The sequence below is a fragment of the Pseudonaja textilis genome, chromosome 1, assembly GCF_049901715.1.
Source record: "Pseudonaja textilis isolate UNSWEBS1 chromosome 1, rPseTex1.2, whole genome shotgun sequence".
In the NCBI taxonomy this organism is placed as follows: Eukaryota; Metazoa; Chordata; class Lepidosauria; order Squamata; family Elapidae; genus Pseudonaja; species Pseudonaja textilis.
Genome location: NC_141990.1, coordinates 88,083,820 through 88,097,200, shown reverse-complemented (window position 1 = coordinate 88,097,200; position 13,381 = coordinate 88,083,820). Strand labels below are relative to the sequence as shown.

The window sequence follows — 13,381 nt, the reverse complement described above, 5'->3', positions numbered from 1 at the left end:
TTTTGTACATGTTCTCCCTGTAGGTCTATGTCATATTTAGAATTGTGCTTATAGAGTATACTAGTACTCGTACTAGATTGGAATCAGGTTCTCCCAAGAGTAGAGAGATTCCATTTTCAATAGATTTGGCCTGAAGGCAATTTAAGAAAAACAGAAATGTGGGTTGTTTTTTTTTACAAAAAAGAAACTTTGATTGTGGTGAAAGCAACTCATCAAGCTTTTCGCGTTGTCCAAATCCTGGAGAAGCCTGAGTGCTGAATTCACATGATTAGATGCTTTGCTTTTAAAGAATAATTGGAAAGAAATAATCCAGTTCAAAGTCTAGACATTAGGAGACAGAATTGCCTCAGGTGCTAGATCTGGAGTACCATAGATTTCCTATTTTATTGTATTTTTTAAATGAAGGATGATGGAGCAGTTCTCCCCTTCTTTGGTCCTTTTTAATTCATATTGTAATATTCAAATCAAGACCTAGAATTACTTTTTAAGGATGGTGAAAAGAAATTAATGTTGGAATCAAAGTAGGAAATTAATTTGATTAGGCAAATCTTCCCCAAGATTTTTTTTTTCTTTTCTTGCAGCGGAAAAGAAAGTCTGCCAAGGTCATCAAGTTCTTGAGAAAGGAACAGCAGTTGGAAAAGATTATTGCCATTAAAGAGGACTGCTTTTAAAAATTCTATTTATTAAAGTATCTATAACGTGCCTCTAAAGACAAAGTCCTTAAGGACTTTGTTTACCTTCTTCTTTAAGGAAGGTAAACAAAGAAAACAGGAATCCTAATGAATAGGATTGAAGGATATAATGAAGATAATAATTAAAAAATCAGGAAGTAGTATCAATTGTATATATAAGTTATATCTGAAGGCCTGAATCAGGGGTGTCAAACTCATGTGCTGGCCCCGCCCCCGCCCGGTTTAGCGAAGGGGGAAAAAGTCCTGATACATCACATGACGCTGCTGTGATGATGTGAGTTTGACATCCCTGACCCAGATTGTTGGGGGCAATGTGCTAACTCTGTAAACCACTTAGAGCGGACTGGAAAAGCACTGTGAAGCAGTATATAAGTCTAAGTGCTGTTGCTGCATAAGACCCAGTATATATAAGATCAAAAAACTCACAGTTGGATGCTGCCTCAAAGAAGGACCCTTTCGGTCTTTCCACTGTAGCAATAGCACTTAGACTTACCGGTATATATAGCTTCACAGTGCTTTACAGCTCTCTCTAAGCAGTTTACAGAGTCCGCATATTGCCAGCAACAATCTGGCTCCTCATTTTACCCACCTTGGAAGGATGGAAGGCTGAGTCAACCTTGAGCCTGGTGAGACTCAAACTGCCAAATTGCAGGCAGCCGGCAGGCAGAAGAAGTAGCCTTGCAGTACTGCACTCTCACCACTGTGCCACTGTGGCTCAATATGCTCATTGTGCTTGTCTTTTGAAGGGCATGTCCCCAGCTTCACCTCTGCAAAAACAGTCTGGCAAAATATTCTTCCACCATTATCCCATGACAGCACCTTCACTTTCACCTCCCAACAAATGAGTGAGACATGCCTGAGTGATCTTTAAAGTAACATTTTCCCTCTTATTCTGACACTATCCAAGAGCACCATCCAAAATATATTTAAAAATCTGTTGGACTTTGGGCTTATCCAGGCTGTGGGACCAGCAACCATTTTGTGGGGCAGAAACAGATTGTGTCGGAGTCATCTTTTGCCCCACCACAGATGCAACTCTGGACCACTTTCCTTGCTCCACTTTGAAAGTAGCAGTTTCCTACTTCTGTCGGCTGTCCTGTCTGGTTTGCCCAACGCACTTTAAATCCTTCTGAGCCAATCCTTGCACTTCGATTCGCTGCTTCGCAGAATCAAAAATACTCCCTCACTGCATCTTCCTTGCTCTGCCTGAATAACACCTGCTGCAAATTCTGCTCCAGTAGGTTTTCCTTACAGAGTAACAGCACTGATCTCACGTGCTAAAACATCCTTTTCTTGAAACCCAGCAGGAATGGTTTTTAATTAATATTTTTTTTCTTTCCCTCTGCTGTCTAATTTTTGTCCATTGTTTTCATAAGCCCATTTTCAGTTATGAAATGGTGTAGCAGCAGATTTGGGGCTTTTGTTTTGTTTTCTTGCTTTTAAAAAAGCCCAGAAAAACAGCTTAGGGAAAGGTAAATACCCCTGGGTGGGGGTGTGGGGAGAGAAAGCAAGTCTGCCAAATCAAGGATAAGTATTGTAACCATTAGGCTAGCAGAGAGGTAACTCTAACAGGATCTGCAGGTGTTCTTAGGGAAAATTCCAAAAAGAATCTTTAAAAAAAAACACACGAATGGCTATGCATGTGCAGATGTGCATTATGTTGTTTTAATTCTGTATGCAAATACTATATACATGCATCTATGTATGTATGTATTTGTGTGTGTACATATAAGTACATTAAATATATATATATATATACATATATATATATATATATATATATATATATATATATATATATATATATATATATATATATATATATATATATGTGGATCTTTGGTTGTTCGGTTTTCTCCCGCGTAAGATTCAAAGTATCTAGGCAACGTTTCGATGAAGAAAACAAATATATATATATATATTCTTAAGTTTTGGTATTACATGTATGGCATTCGGCTTTGCTGGTATTTTCCCACGTCATAGTAGCTGTGCTTTTAAAGTTGTAGCGACGTTTCAGCAGAATCTCATCTGCCATCATCAGCCTGATAATGGCAGATGAGATTCTGCTGAAACGCCTACAACTTTAAAAGCACAGCTAATATGACGTGGGAAAATACCCGAGCAAATGCCTATATATATATATATATATATATATTGCATTCAGAAAGTATTCAGACCCCTTCACTTTTAACAATTTTGTTATGCTGCAGCCTGATTCTATAGTGGTTGAAATTCATTTTCTCTCTCTCATCAATCTACACACAGTACCCTGTAATGACAAAATGAAAACAGAATTTTAGATATTTTAGAATTATTAAAAAGGAAAAAAAAAAACCTGAAATATCACATTGGCATGAATACTCAGACCCTTTGCAACAACATGTTTACTTTAGCTCAGATGCCCCCCCCGTCCATTTTTCTTGATCATTGTTGACATGTTTCTATACCTTGAATGGAGTTGACCTGCGGTGAATTAAATTGATTGGACATGATTTGGAAAGGCACACACACCTCTCTTTAGAAGGCATCATAGCTGACAATGCACACTGAAGCAGAGCAAAAGCTTTGAGGTCAAAGGCACTGCAGACGTCAGAGACAGGATTGTCGCAAGGCACGGATCTCAGGAAGTGTCAGATTCAAAATCCAAGAAAGCAAGCCTTAGACTCCATTTTTATAGAGAAAAGTACTTCTACTGAATTTGAAGTGGTAGCAACAAAAGAAATACAAGATCTGAGGCAAAAGCCACGGAAATTACATATAGAAAGTTATCCCAAGTCCCCACCCCCAACAATTCAAACTGGACATCCAATCTGAGGTGTGTATAATGTCATGGGGGCTACATTTTCAGGTGGCATCTCACACATTTGGTATGCCAAGATGATTGACCTTTGCAGGGTAAGCAGAAAAGCATCCCAACTTTTACAGTTCACACAACTTCAACCTCCAGCACCCTTCCCCCCACGAAGCCCAATTATTCCTCCACTCCCCCATTTCTACAGTAGCCAGAAAGAGTCAAGCAGAAGAAGAAATCTTGGAGGCTGAGAGGAAGGTTCCTAAGAGTACAGTGGCCTCCATAATTCTCCAGTGGTAAGATATTTGGCAAGAGCTGGTTGCTCAACCAAACTGAGCAACTTGGGGAGAAGGGTCTTAGTAAGAGAGGTGGCCAAGAACTCGATGGTACTGTAACTGAGCTCCTGTATAGAGATGGGACAGAGTTCCAGAAGGACAACAATTACTGCAGGCTTCCACCAATCTGGGTTTTATGGCAAAGTGGCTAGACTGAAGCCCCTCCTCAGCGCCAAACACTGAAAGCCTGCTTGGAATTTGCAAAAAAAGCACCTGAAGGACTCTTGGACTATGGGGGGCAAGATTCTCTGATCTGATGAAACCAAGAGTGAACTGTTTAGCCTCGGTTCTAAATGTTATGTCTGGAGGAAACCAGGTACTGCTCATCACCTCCCCAATATCACCCCAACAGTGAAGCATTGTGGTGGCAGCATCATGTGGTGTGGGGGTGTTTTTCAGCAGCAGGGACTGGGAGACTGGTCAGGGTTGAGGGAAAGCTGAAAGGAGCAAAGTTCAGGTATATCCTCAATGAAAACCAATTCTACAGCACTCAGGGCCTCAGACTGGGCCAAAGGTTCATTTCCAACATGACAATGATCCTAAGGACACAGCTAAGACAACCCAGGAGTGGTTTAGGGACAACTCTGTGAATGTCCTAGAGTGGCTCAGCCAGAGGCCTGACTTGAACCCTATTGAATATCTCTGGAGGGACCTGAAAATGGCTGTCCACTGATGGTTGCCATCCAACCTGACTGAGCTTGAGAGGATTTTCAAGAAGAATGGCAGAAAATCCCCCAATCCAGGTGTGCAAAGCTTATTGCATCATACCTCAAAAGACTTAAGGCTGTAGTGGTTGTCAAAGGTGCTTCAACAAAATACTGAGTAAAGGGTCTGAATACTTATGCCAATGTGATATTTCAATTTTTTCTTTTTAATAAATTTACAGACATTTCTAAAATTATGTTTTTACTTTGTCATTATGGGGTACTGAGTGTAGATTAATGTGAGAAAAAAAATAACTGTCAACAACTCTAGAATCAGGCTGCAACATAACAAATTTGACAAAAGTGCAGGGGGGCTGAATACTTTCTGAATGCATTGTATGTCCTATTCAAAGGAAGAAACGTGAATGACAATTGCTTTCGTGGAATGGAAAGTTGGACAGGGTAAAGAAATTGTCCAGTGGGAAAATGTGGTAGAATAATTTGCAAGCCGCTGCCAAAGCACCTTAGTCTGAACAGGATTTCATAACTGGCTTAACGGTCCATACACAGGAAAGGAGCAATTTAAGGATGCCGGGTGGACATGCCCTTTGTCACCCATTGGCCAGGGGGCAAGCCAGATGATTGGCAGTGATGGGAACAGAGGTAAGGAAAGAGATTGGCAACCAGAATAGCAGGTTTCATGCCATTATCATTTTCTGCCAACTTACAAAGATGGGTAGATAGTTAAAACAGTCATGTTTTCCTTAGAATAATTATTGAAACAAAATGCTATTCAGGCCACATAGGGGAAAATGGCTAACATCTTTCATATTTTAAACATTTACTACTCACTTCTGAGAAAAATGAGGCTGTTTGAATTATTCTTTATGTGGCATGTTCCAAACTCCCATTTCATTTTTTCAGTTTGTAGATTTTTCAAGCCGCTTGTTATATTATGGCATGCTACTATTTTCAGAAAATCAGCCGCAGTAGCAAAGCAAGATCTGCATGGTTTGGATAAAAAACTGCATCATAAAGAAAAATACTATTTGAATCATCTAAATAAATCATTTATTACATCATGGTATTCTAAGTTATGGGTCTTGATATAAGAGTGTTTGGTAATGCAACTGGGAAATGTGATTATTATTTCACTACAGGGAAAATGTTTTTATATATGGAGAGGTATGAATTCTTAGTAATTTCTCTTTTGGTCTTGTGCCTGCACTGTCAATGCCACTTTTTGCAATTGTTGTGGCATGGCCTAGCATAGGGATTTTCAGCCTTAGCAACTTTAAGGTTGCTAAGCATAGCTGGTCAGGGAATTCTGGGAGTTGAAGTCCAGATATCTTAACGGTACTAAGATTGACCTAGCAGGAGACAATGGAAGACAAGGAGAAATGATTCATTTGTCCAACCACTAACCCAAGGGTCTTCAAACTTGGCAAGTTTAGGACTTGTGGACTTCAACTCCCAGAATTCCTGAGCTAACATGACTGGAGGAGGGATTCTGGGAGTTGAAGTCCAGAAGTCTTAAAGTTGTCAAGCCTTGTAGAGAAAAGAAGAGAAAACTAAAAAATTATCCTCAGTTGTTAAAAAGTGGGGAAAATATGAGGCCAAATTTCCAAGCAGCCAGAAGGAAGACTGGTGTAGCCAACAAGCAATATTTCATAGCTTCAGGCTGTTTTCTTCATAGCCAGCATTTTGATATATTGCTTGAGTCCTACAAGACTGTCAGTTACATTCTGTCCTATCAGAAATGGCATATAAGTTCCTGAAGATAAGACAATGCACAGTACAAACACCAAAACATAAAATTGCATTAACACACCCCCCCCCCTGAAAAAACAGTACTATGTTAAATATAACTGAAAAGGCTGAATTAAAAAGGGGCAGAGAATGATTTCATGGGTTATTATTAATTACACAGCTGTGCAATTATGCTATTTTGTTGTTTACTAAGCTGATATGCTCCTCCATTTCCAAAAATTCTGAGCGGCTGTCTTGAAAATAGCATGGTTTTATTTATGGTAGATATAATTATGGGTGGAAGAAATCCAACAGTGGAAACAGGAATGGTCTTCAGTGATTTTTATTCACTCTTCATGTTAAATCAAAGTTTGTTTTAATAATTCTTTTTAAAAAGAAGCCATGGGTAAGATAAGATAAAAACTGATTTGTCATTCTTTCTCTTATTTGAAACTTCTCCCATCGACTTTGTGGTGGCTAAGCAGTTGGCATATGCTGGTTTACCCCAACCCCAAATAGATTCTAGTGGTTTACTTGGGATTGAAACTATGAGGGTCATTAGGAAAATCTATATTTTGGGAAAGGTACTTATCTATGAGCAGTGAAAAACAACAAGAGAGAGCAGAGGAGGCTAGGCAGTTAAACAATGAATAACCTTCCATTTCTAGGTCCGAATGACAAACAAAGCAATTGTTAAGGTAAGCATACTGGCAATGCGGAAGACATTATTTTGCGTTTATTTTTATTTCTTCGTATTAAGAAAAGTCTAGAAGCGTAGCGCTCATTCTAAGATAATCTGCTTATTTTTTAATTCTTTTTTAATGAACAAAGGAGAAGAGAAAGAAATATTCATATAGCTGCAAAGTTTGTCTTACTGCCAAAGTCTCAAACTTCAATTCCCATTCCAGAGTCATGTGCTACCCAATCAAGGTCATGTCTTGCAATCTCATGACTATGGCTAAGCCATGAAATCATGATGCCAGGCTTCAATAAAAACCATGGGGTTGTTGTTTATTGGGAGCTTCTACACAGAACCTAGCATTGGGTCAGTGGTGGGATTCAAATTTTTTTACTACCAGTTCTGTGGCTGTGGTTTGGTGGGCATGGCAGGGGAAGGATACTGTAAAATCTCCAGTCAGAGGTGGTATTTGCTGGTTCTCCGAACTATTCAAAATTTCCGCTACTGGTTCTCCAGAACTAGTCAGAACCTGCTGAATACCACCTCTGCATTGAGTCCTGTGGAAACTGGTCACCCTTGGGGTATCTCTGCTGTCATTATTGATCCTGGCAGTTGGTAAGAGATTTGGGTATCATCTTTCTTGCTATGTATGCCTTTTGTGTTATGCTTTTCGATCTGTTTGCTAGAGCTAATAATAAAGGTTAAAATCTGTTTACCCACTGATGTGGATCCAAAATCCACCTGACCACTGCCCTGACACTTGGCAAAATAGTAGGTACCAGTTAAATAAATGAGAGATTCAGATTGTGGATGAGGCACCCAGATTTAACCACAATGTGGAACCATCCCCAGAATTTGATGACTAACTGCGCTCAAATTAAATGTGGTTTAATATGTCACACAAAAGTACTCAGCATGATAGGGTTCATACAATAACACTAAGTCATAAACCAAGTAGCTAAGTTCATCTGAACCTTAAACCAGGGGTGGGATTCTACCAGTTCGGACTGGTTCTATAGAACCGGTTGTTATGATTCTACGCAGTTCAGAGAACCAGCAACTTGTGTCCCTGGCTGGCCCTGCCCCTCTCTGCCCACCCCTCCCCTCCCTGCCCAGTCAGTCATCGTGCATGTGCAACATTGCGCACATGCCCAACATCCCTGACTGCGTTCTTCCCCACCCAGTCACTCCTTAAGGTGTTTCTTTTTCTTTTTTCCCTTGCAACGATCAGCTATTCCTATGATCAGCTGTGCCAGGATTCCCCTCACTTACTTACTGCTTCACCCAGAAGGCTTCCATGAGGCCCAGGAAGGCAAAAAATGGAGGTGGGAGGCACAGCAAAAAAAACCCGTCCCCTCAATTTTTTGCCTTCCTGGGCCCCAGGGAAGCTTCCTGGGAACAAAAACACCCCCCAGAGGCTTCCCTGAGGCCCAGAAGCCCTCCCCCCAAAGAAACCACACCCACCCAGTCACATGGCCACACCCACATAGCCATGCCCACAGAGCCGGTTGTTACAAAATTTGAATCCCACTCCTGCCTTAAACTAAACCAAATGCGTTATATGCAATGCATGAACCCAACCATCCCCATTTCTTAATGAGCTGAAAAATCATTAAAGATAGACAAGTCAGATAATTATCATTACACTTCATCAATTATGATCTTTTTTTCTGAGAGGCAGAGTTAAAATGGTCACTAAGGGCTAAGATTTATAAATGAGTCAAACTAAAACGGTCCCATCCCTCTTTATCTCAACATTTATCAGTACAGTGTTCATTTAGAGTTTAGAAGTACATCTATTCATGTGGGTCATCTCTTCCAGAATCTTTTACTTCCAAGACTGTTAACAATGTGCTGCAGGCTGTTAAGTAAGCAGAGAGTTGAGGGTTCCAAATTGCAACACAATTGGTCGTTCCTGGATTCCGTCTGCAACAGAATCCATCTGGAGACAAATTCAAAGCTAGAATCTGAGCTAAGAGTCCAAGACAAACAAAATTAAATGTGGAAGGCCAGGCAGAATAGAGGGAAAGTCACACCAATTCATGTCAGATAAAGAGAAGAGCCCAAAACTAGAACCAGGCAATTAGTGAGTACATGGATTGACAACCCATTAAGAGATTATATAAGGGTACTGACACTTATTGAATACTGACAGATTGAGACACTGGATTATACAATGCAAACATTTTTGGCATTTTGATAATATAGGCATTACCAGTAAGTTGGTTTCTCAGTTTTATCACATTGATGAAGGATCGCAAGTCCTGCTTATTTCCTCTCTCTGGCTACTCAGAGCTGTCTGAGATGATCTCAAGCATTCATCAGATTTTAAATATAAGTGCACAGGAAGAAGACTTGTCATCACTTATTGGGAAACAATGAATTGGACCCAGCGGCTTGATAAGAGCCCCTAATATAAATAAACTGACATTTGGCTTCTCCATGCTGGATTGGTAGAGATAGGGATATGGTTAAAGTCTGTCCTCATAATGAGGATTGAATGTGTGGAATCTTTAGGGGAAGATAAAGAGTGATATTGTTGGCATGAGAGTTTTGTTTGTTGGTTTGTAAAAGAGGGCGAAGGAAATGAATTTTCCAGCTATTTGCTTTTGTGTGTTTTCAAACTTCTGGGGCCTGCTTCAATAAATTTATACAATTTTCTTGGCAATATTTTGGAAGCGTTTTCCCATTTGCTTCATCCTAGGGCCGAAAGGGAATGATTAGCCCAATGGCACCAAACTGGCTTCATATACTGTATAATCTAAGATTAGAATTCAGTTTCCTGATTTCTAGCCTTTTATCCTAAACCACTACACCAGAGGTCCCCAAACTTGGTAACTTTAAGACTTGTGGACTTCAACTCCCAGAATTCTTTAGCCAGCTACACTATGCTGGCTGGAGAATTCTGGGACTTGAAGTCCACAAGGCTTAAAGTTGCCAAGTTTGGAGACCTCTGCACTACACCAAATAGGCTCTTATTGTATTCTACTTTTCTTGTATCCTTTGGGTTTTCTTTTGTTCTTTAACTGAGTTGCCATATGTGGGCTACACAAATCCAAACAACTACTAGATGGCAACAACAATAACATATTTATTTAGCATATCATACATGGACTAGCATTATATATGAACATTTTAATCTAGACACAATAACCAAAACACAATAACATATAAATGTTAAAAAGAACTATGTTCAAACATCATAACATAGCTCTTTTTAACATTTATATGTTATTGTGTTTTGGCTATTGTGTCTACATCATGTTTGGGCCATCTAACCTTCGAAGCCCAGCACCATGATCAAAATTCAGATGCTGAGTAACTGGGTTCGTATTTATGATGGTTGCAGGGTCCCAGGGTCATGTGATCAACTTTTGTGACTTTCTTTTTTTTTTTTAACAAATTTTATTCAGTTTTTCACATTAAAAACAAAAATCTCTTTTTAGTGGGCAACATATTTCCGGGTCATCACCTTTACATACAAATATGACAGCAATTATACATTCATATATGCATACTTAATTCTATTATTACCTTTTCCATTCCAAATTTTCAGTGAGGAGAGAAACAAACACATTAATTCTAGCCTCTTTCATTAATCTCAATTGAAACATCTTTTTGTTTCATTTCAATTATTTCAAATATAATCCTTTCATATTTATTTTAAAAATAAAGATAAACAATATGTGTTTGCCTAATAATAATGATAATAATAAAAATGTTACCAATGTCTCTCATTGCTTTTAATAGTTTATATTAACTTATTAATTTAGTTGGTTCTTTAGTCTGTCATATTTCCTTTACATTACACATTCTTCTTATAAATTCTAGATTAATACAAATTTTAACACTAAAGAAAAAAAAACAAGTATAGGTTTTACTGCTTTGAGTGTGACACCTCAATGATTAAAATATACCTTTATTCCCTCATCTTGATTCCCAATTATTTTTAAGAAGTTACAATAATAATCATTACATCTTTTCATTTGGATTCCGCAGCATATTTTCCCCCCTTAATTTTTAATAAAAGTTATCAGTATCTATATTACCCTATTTTCTAAATACTTTTAATTGCAAGAAATATTCTTATTACCCCTTGTCACCCTGCAGAATCCCCTTTTTAATTTATCAGCCATTATCTCTGAAAAAACAATTTCTTTTCAATGTTTTACTATTTCCGTATTTCTTTATTTCATGCACCTGTTTCTTACTGCTTCACCTCCCCCTCTTTTCCCCATCTCTTTTCTCATTCCAGTTTATATCCCTCTCTTTCTTAATATCTTCCTTTCCCCTTTTCTGCTGGGTCTTTCTGCCTTTCCCTTTTGATTGCTTTCTTAAATCTCAACTTATTAACCTTCCTTCTTTCCCCACTTCTTTGTAGTGTTCTTTGTGTTAATTGTCTATTTAAAATGTCTTCTTGAATCGACTCCTCCTCTGAAGCTCTTTTGTCTTGTTCTTCAATCACCATGTCCATTTTTTCTAGCACAGAGCAAAGTAATTCGCCTCTTTCCTGTAGTAATTCTCTCATATTTTTAAGTTCCATTTTTAATTCCCGAAGAGATGTCATCCTTACACACTCTTGTATTTTATGATCATTAAAGTCCACAAAAAAACCACGTTTACTTTCCTTCTTTCTTCTTTCAATTTTCTAAAGTTCTCAATTATTCCAGCCCAGGGTCTATACCAAAAACATCAATCGATCCCACAGTCATTCTTTCCTTGCTTTTTTCTTTATTCTGATTCTATTTTCACTTTCTAAGATTTTTACTTTGTTTCAATATTTCTTTAATGTTATATCCACACCAGTTCATTCAGAAACAGGATGCTTTCCTTTTTGTTTGAGCTCAAGTTTTTGTCAAAAGGTGGCATTCTCCATTATACAAAGTCTTCACCTTTTCCCCCTATTTTTTGTTTAGGGTTTTTCAAACCTCAATATTCCAGCACAGTCCAGTCTCCAATTTGTAAACTTTATTATTATTATTTTTCGACAATCTTAAGTCCAGCTTTATTTTATGCCTGTTTATTGCCAAAATATTTTAGTCCAATTTAGTTAAATCTTTAGTTCCTGCTTCTTCCTTTCCCGGTTCGAAGCCCCACTTAGCTGTCAAAAATATATTTTTATTTTTTTTCCTGTCCCTTTGTAATTTCACTGCTCACATTTCTTTTCTTAAAAATTCCATGTTACCTTAATTCCGGGGTACTTTTATTTAGTTGTATCACCCAATTGTCCTGGTTCAGATGTTATCCACCTCTTTCTTCCCTCCTGCACAAATCTTAATCCAGCTGAGGCCTCTTCTTCAGGGTGGCCATTTTAAAACACCGCTGCATTCGTCTTTCGGGGGTGGAAGACCAAGCCCAGGAGGGGAGATGCGGCTCCCCTCAACCTGGTTTGCAGCTTCCCCTTACACCGCCGCCCCTCCAAGGCAGCTTCAGCCCCTAATCGTAATGATCGGGGCTCTCCAATGAAAGTGCACGGACCATAGCCGCAAAGAGTCATGATGTACGGTCCGACAGTGAGGAGGCTCCACTTTCCGTGACTTTCTAATATTCAAAGTCAATGTGGAAGTCACATTCACTTAACAGCTATGTTACTAACTTAACAACTGCAGTGGTTCTCTTAACAACTGTGGCAAGAAAAGTTGTAAAATGGGGCAAAACTCACTTAACCAATGTTTCAATTAGCAACATAAATTTTGGGCTCAATTGTGGTCATAACTCGAGGACTATCTGTATTCTATTCTTGATTTTCACCAGCTTTTTTTCTTGGTGATGCTGTTTTGTTTGTGATAATTTGCTGATTTGGTTTAAAGACTGGATGAAGTCGAGGCCAAGAGGTGGAGGAATTCAGGGGAAAGGTTTCCCTACTGTGGTAATTTTTTTTGTTTTTTTAATTTTCTACATTTTCCTTGAGCTGTTAGCCATCTTATTATTAATCATTATTTCCAAAGTACGGTAAGTAACTGAAAGCTGTAATCAACAGTATAATATAGTTTCCTCTGATCTGGAGCTAGAACGTCGCATCATGTTTCTGTGTGTGTATGTGTCTGCCTGCACCCTAAAATGGGCAGTGTAAAATGATTGACATACTGGAGGTGTGTAACGAAGTAGACTCCAATTATTCCAACTGGAATAAAGAGCTAGAATTCAGATAGTGAAGAAGTACAAATGCACAAATTAATCACCTTTCTTGTTCTTGAAATATTAACATAAAATGATTGAACTTTAATTAAAGCAAACCCAGCATTCTAGAAATACATGGGGAAGAGGGGTGGAGGAAGCTTTTCAAACATATTAAGGGCCCTAATTAGACATTGGACTGAACTTTTAAAAAAAATCTTATAGGTAGAACTGCCCCTGGATGTTAACTTCCAAGCATTGTATTTTAATGATGATATTTCTCTTCCATCCACACCTAGCTATAAGCACATTTTTACAGCATTAGTATTTTAAGGACAAGAAAGGTGATTAATGGAAGGAGATAACAGAAGGAC

General features: G+C 38.5%; 1 protein-coding gene across 1 annotated transcript in view; it reads left to right on the top strand.

The window, feature by feature from the left end:
* Window positions 1–13,381, top strand: part of PDE7B (phosphodiesterase 7B) — a 215,004-nt gene that overhangs the window by 920 nt on the left and 200,703 nt on the right. The gene's annotated exons all lie outside the window — the stretch shown is intronic.